Source organism: Triticum dicoccoides, chromosome 2B (genome assembly GCF_002162155.2).
Source record: "Triticum dicoccoides isolate Atlit2015 ecotype Zavitan chromosome 2B, WEW_v2.0, whole genome shotgun sequence".
NCBI lineage: Eukaryota > Viridiplantae > Streptophyta > Magnoliopsida > Poales > Poaceae > Triticum > Triticum dicoccoides.
Window position 1 is genome coordinate 605,143,833 of NC_041383.1, and position 7,431 is coordinate 605,151,263.

Sequence of the window (7,431 nt, forward strand, 5' to 3'; positions counted from 1 at the left end):
CACGTACGGGTTTCTTTGTTTTTCTCCACGAGCACGAACTCGTTTGCCTCAGCGACTCACACAGGGGGAGAGGGTTTTATACCCGAGCGCACGGACATGCCCGAGCTGCTCCACGGCTCACCCACTTCCCACTCGCCACGCCCCGCACGCCCTGGCTCGCGCGCGCTCATCACGCTCTGACGCGATCGCCGCGGCCAGTCCATGCGCCCTTCGCGGGTCGTGCCCTGGTCCTATGCTAACAGACCCATGCACACACGCGCTAAATCATGCACGCACACACACCTACGCTTGGGCACGCACGCACACACCCAAGCCCGCTCCGGCTCGAGCCCGACGTGCCCACCTGCGCGCGCGCACGCGCTCGCCGCGTCTAACCCTAGCCGAGGCTTATTGCCTACAGACGACAAAGGTTCTATGCCATCAGCTAGCTGACGGCAAAGATGAGGTAGACGGCAAATAATTTCTTTCATGTCAGCTGCTTCTTTGTCGTCTTTGCCATCAGCTAGCTGACGTTAAAGAACCGGCTGACGGCAAAGTTCCTGATTCCAGTAGTGACGGGTGCTTCATGACAAAGGGCGGAAAACCTGTTGTCGCTGGGAGAGACCTTCCGCCGACTGCCGAGTTTTGGGGCCATGGCGCCCATACACCCTTTTGAGTGTCGCTGATGTTGAGGGAGATAGTAGGGCCGGGTAGAATAGGCTCTTTGCATGAGAGCAACTTCCAAAGCTCATTCAGGTATCTTGCAAATAGATGATAGCATGTAGAAGAAGATTATTGTATGGTTACTGTGTCTCTCCCCGCGCACATATTTCTACGGCCAGCATGCACGCTTGTCCGCCGTTCATCCGATCTCCATGATGCTGCCGCCACCGGCGCGTCTCGTCCTCGTCGCTGTCGTCCTGGGCGCATCTTCTTGTGCGTGCTTTTTCTTCTCTCCTCTGCTCTCTTTGTGCGGCACCTGATAGATGAAAAATACACAATATCAAATAAATTTAGTCAGCGGGGCTTGATCTGCTACCGTTTCTTCATCTCCTCGGGAGCCTGCATGCATGCTCGCCATGGGCAGGCCGCCGCCGTCGCCCTGGCCAGCGTCTCTCCTCGTGGGCTCATCACATCGGCTGCATGGTTTGCGAACGCGCCGTCATCTCCTCGGCTGCGTTCGTTGTTGTTGCGCTGCCCCCGGGTGCATGAGATGTGTTAGCTAGCAATTAGCCTCATCTGCTTACCTTCTTGCATGGATGGCTCCGTCCTCCTTATCGCTTTGGATTGGGTCCTCATGTATTTATAGGTAGTAGACAAAACCCACGGTTTTTGCACGTCGGTGCAAAACATTCTAAAATTTGGGCCTCAGCATCAGGACCTTTCCATCTTCAGTTTTCTTTCCAAGACGCTTTCATCTTGCCCTGCACGTCAATCGTCGAACAAAATTGAGAGAAAGAAAACTTGCCTTCTCACGTGTAGCTTGCCTTTTTGAGTTCTTTCTAATTTTCTTTTCTTTTAGCGGGGCTTTTATGTATTCGCGTACGTACATGTGCTTGCCGCACGGCCGCATATAATCAAATACATACACACACGCCCCCCGTATTTAAATACTTGCCCTTGCATGCATGGGATTGGTACGTGATGATTTTGTGCTAATTGATCTCATGCACATGCTCGTGCTCATGCACACGTATAACTAATCCATCAACCCAAATAGATGTGCACTATTCTCTTTGTCCAAAAATAGTGCACTATGGGTATATGCATATTTCTTTTCTTTTCCTTTCTTTTGAATTTGTGCAAGACATTGGTAACACACATTTAAGGGCACTCATTGCTCCATGAATTTATGCACGATGATCGGGAAAATATTTGCACAAGTTATCATTAGACAACATTGTTTAATTTATCCTCTTTCTTTTTTACTGTTTGCAGTACAAAATCTCGTCGAAAAAATGCCCCTCATCAAATAAAGTTCGAGCACGAAGCAATCAAACTTAGTTTGGTGAAAACTTGTTTTGTTTAATTCGGCACATCAACCTATTTTAGACTGAAAGCTGGATCATCCCAGGAGTCGACGCCTCTGAGTGCCCTCCCGAAATGATGGTTGTATCCTGGAAATGATATGGATCAAGTACAGGGATGTCGATGTACACTTGTATTTTGGAGGAAGCTTGTTGGATCGTATAACATGCACGATGGCAGTCAACTAAGCAACCCTACTCCCTCTTCATTCCAAGGCGAAACATCATGCCTTGTCTTCAAAACAATAAATAATTTTTTACCAATCGCGTCGTGACCGTCTAGCTGCTACGGTGCCAACCGGCTTAATTGGAGGGTTTCACAAATTCATGCTTGCCACACTGGCGCATTGCACTACTCCCATGATCTCCTTGTGTTGATGTAGGCGAGGCATTGGTCGTCGATAGCTCCCCTTCATTGACTGGATTGTCACACCACTCATGGCGTGCCAATTATGATGGTACACCGGGACACCAGCGGCCTTACGAATGATTAAGGGGTTGATGTTGCCCCCATACTTCATTGTTGTTGGAGACGGGGCCACTGAGACACATCGGCAGGACCTTCTTGAGCGCAGGTGTTGCCTTCTAGCTCCCATCGTGCGTGTAGGTGTAGACCATTGGTTGTCAGGATGTCGGCGGTGTTGTTAGGGACGCATGGGTATTGCTGCACCCAAACACCCATGACGTAGTTCATTGTAGTGGTTTGTCGTCAGAATGCCGTCGACGATGACAGGGAGTGCTGCTACGTCTTGAGCTTGCGTTGGTTTTCCTTGAAGAGGAAAGGGTGATGCAGCACAGTAGCGTAAGTATTTTCCTCAGTTTTGAGAACCAAGGTATCAATCCAGTAGGAGGCTCCTCAAAAGTCCCATGCACCTACACAAAAAACAAGAACCTCGCAACCAACACGATAAAGGGGTTGTCAATCCCTTCACGGAAACTTGCAAAAGTGAGATCTAATAGAGATAATATGATAAGATAAATATTTTTCGTATTTTTATGATATAGATTGGAAAGTAAAAGATGCAAATAAAAGTAGATGGGAAACTTATATGTTAAAAGATAGACCCGGGGGCCATAGGTTTCACTAGTGGCTTCTCTCAAGATAGCATAATTATTACGGTGGGTGAACAAATTACTGTCGAGCAATTGATAGAAAAGGGCATAGTTAAGGGATTATCTAGGCATGATCATGTATATAGGCATCACGTCCGCAACAAGTAGACCGACTCCTGCCTGCATCTACTACTATTTCTCCACACATCAACCGACTCCTGCCTGCATCTAGAGTATTAAGTTCATAAAGAATAGAGTAACGCATTAAGAAAGATGACATGATGTAGAGGGATAAACTCATGCAATATGATACAAACCCCATCTTTTTATCCTCGATGGAAACAATACAATACGTGCCTTGCTGCCCCTACTGTCACTGGGAAAGGACACCGCAAGATTGAACCCAAAGCTAAGCACTTCCCCCATGGAAAGAAAGATCAATCTAGTAGGCCAAACCAAATTGATAATTCAAAGAGACTTGCAAAGATAACCAATCATTCATAAAAGAATTTAGATGCGATTCAAATATTTCTCATAGATAAACTTGATCATAAACCCACAATTCATCGGATCTCGACAAACACACCGCAAAAAGAGTTGCATCGAATAGACCTGCAAGAAGAGGAAGGAGAACTTTGTATTGAGAATCAAAGAGAGAGAAGAAGCCATCTAGCTAATAACTATGGACCCGAAGGTCTGTGGTAAACTAATCACAACTTATCAGAGAGGCCTTGGTGGTGATGGAGAGGCCCTCTGTCGGTGTCAAAACCGACGGATCTAGGGTAGGGGGTCCCGAACTGTGCGTCTAGGCGGATGGTAACAGGAGACAAGGGACACGATGTTTTTATCCAGGTTCGGGCCCTCTCGATGGAGGTAAAACCCTACTCCTGCTTGATTAATATTGATGATATGGGTAGTACAAGAGTAGATCTACCACGAGATCGGAGTGGCTAAACCCTAGAAGTTAGCCTATGGTATGATTGTTGTTTGTCCTACGGACTAAAAACTCTCCGGTTTATATAGACACCGGAGAGGGCTAGGGTTACACAGAGTCTGTTACAATGGAAGGACATCTTCATATCGTATCGCCAAGCTTGTCTTCCACGCCAAGAAAAGTCCCATTCGGACATGGGACAGAGTCTTCAATCTTGTATCTTCATAGTCCGGGAGTCCGGCCAAAGGTCTTAGTCCGGCCATCCGGACACCCCCTAATCCAGGATTCCCTCAGTAGCCCCTGAACCAGGCTTCAATGATGACGAGTCCGGCGTGCAAGTTGTCTTCGGCATTGCAAGGCGGGTTTGTCACGCCCAAAATGCGATACAATCCTAAAGAGACTCGAAGGTCCCACCAAGGATAGAACCGCATATTGAAACGCTTTTGCAAGGTGGATATCATTACATCAACATTACATAATAGATGGGGATACATACAAAAGGCAAACAATGCCACATGAATACAACATCACAATACATAAGAGCATCATCCGACTATGGATGAAACAGAAACAGAAACTCAAACAACATCCACCCTGCTAGCCCAGGCTGCCGACCTGGGACCTATCCCCTGATCAAAGAAGAAGCAGAAGAAGAACTCCAAAACAAGCAAACATCGCTCTCGCGTCATGATCATCGAAAAACCTGTACCTGCAACTGTTGCTGTAGTAATCTGTGAGCCACGAGGACTCAGCAATCCCATTACCATGGGTATCAAGACTAGCAAAGCTTAAAGGGGTAAGGAAGGGGTAAAGTGGTGAGGCTGCAGCAGCGACTAAGCATATATGGTGGCTAACATACGCAAGTAAGAGCGAGAAGAGAGCAAAAGGAACGGTCGTGAAGCTAGCAATGATCAAGAAGTGATCCTGAACTCCTACTTACGTCAAACATAACCCAAAACCGTGTTCATTTCCCGGACTCCGCCGAAAAGAGACCATCACGGCTACACATGCGGTTGATGCGTTTTAATTCGGATCTGGTGTCAAGTTATCTACAACCGGACATTAACAAATTCCCATCTGCCTATAACCGCAGGCACGGCTTTCGAAAGATTATACCCTACAGGGGTGTCCCAACTTAGCCCATGACAAGCTCTTGCGATCAATGAAGGATATACCTTCTCCCAGGAAGACCCGATCAGACTCGGAATCCCGGTTTACAAGACATTTCGACAATGGTAAAACAAGACCAGCAAGATCGCCCGATGCACCGACAATCCCGATAGGAGCTGCACATATCTCGTTCTCAGGGCAACACCATATGAGCAATCCGTACAACTAAAACCAAACCTCAAGTTTCCCTGAGGGGGCGCTGCAAAGGGTTCTAGTTCGGACCAACACTTACACAAGCACTGGCCCGGGGGGGGGGGGCTGTAATAAAGATGACCCTTGGGTTAATTACCCCCAAGGGAAATATAGGTGGTGGTGAGGCAAATGGTAAAACCAATGTTGGGCCTTGCTGGAGGAGTTTTATTCAAAGCGAACTGTCAAGGGGGTCCCATAAATCACCCGACCGCGTAAGGAACGCAAAATCCGGGAACATAACACCGGTATGACGGAAACTAGGGCGGCAAGAGTGGAACAAAACACCAGGCATAAGGCCGAGCCTTCCACCCTTTACCAAATATATAGATGCATTAATAATATAAGAGATATTGTGATATCCCAACCAAAATCCTGTCCACCATGGAGCAATCTTCAACTTCACCTGCAACTAGCAACGCTATAAGAGGGCTGAGCAAAGCGGTAACATAGCCAAGAAACGGTTTGCTAGGAAGGGTGTCAAAGGTTAGAGGTTCATGGCAATTTGGGGAGGCTTGAAGAACAGGTGATAGGAAACGCAGCATAGCGATAGAACGAAACAACTAGCATAGCAATGATAGTAGTGAGATCCAGGGTAGCGGTCATCTTGCCTGAAATCCCGCAAGGAAGAAGAACGAGTCCATGAAGAAGACAAGCGGACGTAGTCGAACGAATCCTCACAACTCCGGAACGAAACCGAAGGCAACCCGGAAAGAAGCAAACAACATGTTAAACAACCATCACATAAGCATGGCATGATGCACAAGCAAGTATGATGCATGTCCGGTTTAATGAGGCATGGCATGGCAAAGTGCAACAAACAATACTACAAGTTAAGTGGAGCTCAATATGCAACGAGTTGCATATTGATAAAACACCACATGCAATTATTTAGTGTGATCTCGTTTAAGCTACCAAACAATATTAAATGTTGTTAAACATGGCAAAAGGTGAGGCATATGGAAACTACCTAACTAGGCAAGTTTAAATGAGGCCGGAAACAACAAACAACAATTCCGGAAAATCCTCATATGCATATTTTGAGTTTGATACTGTTCTGCCCTAAACACAATTTTAATGTTGTTAAACCACAAAATAAAGCGCACCATGTTAATCTAGGCATTTTTCCACCCCATTTACATATAAAGAACATTTAATTCCGAGCTACGGTTATTTAGTTATGAAATAAATCATTTTAACATGGCATTTGAGCAAATTTAAACAAACAACATTTTAAGCATTTTAACATGGGATGAAAATGGCATATTATTAATCTACACAAAATTCTAAGCATTTTACATATATAAGTTATTTACAAAAGATGCATGGTTTGTGAGTAATTATATGCATGAAGTTTAGGGTCCAATCTGTAAAAATGCAGTTTACTGGATAAATAGATAAATTCGCTGAACAGGAAAAAAACAACAGGCCGAAACTGGTAGGCCCAAAAGTGCACAGGGTGCGGGTGCTGGGGGGCTGCTCACCCATGGGCTCTGGCCCAGTCGGTGGAGAGGCTTGGGGCCGGCGGAGCTAGCTGGGCCGAGGCGAGGCCGGGCCAAGCGCGTGCGGTCGAGCGAGGTGCGGTCAACGCTCGAGCGGGCGAGTTGCTGCTGCTCGGATCCGGTCGGGAATGGGCAGATCTGGTCCGTGGGCACCGGATCCGGCCGGAGGTGGACGAGGACGACGAGGGGCGGCACGGATCCGAGCGCAGGAACGACGGGGGTCGCGAGATCCGGCGAACTCCATGCAGCGGCACGACGAGGCTCCGGGGTCCTGCGAAACATGGGGAGAGAGAGCTCTGAGAGAGGAAGAGGAAGAAGCACAGGCAGGGGAAGGAGAGTGGAGCAGGATCGGACTGGTGGTCGCCAGCGGGGATCGGGCGCGGAGCTCGGGGCGCGAGGGAGTTGCGGGCGACGACAGCTTCGCGTGGGCTCGTCCCGGCCCGGATCTGGCTCGGGGCGGGCCTGCGATGGGCTTCGGCAGGCCCCGCGGGAGGAGGAGGGAGGCAGGGGCGACGTGGCGCTTTGCCACTGGCTAGAGGGCGGCTTTGCCACTGGCTGGCGGGCGGCCGGTGGCTGG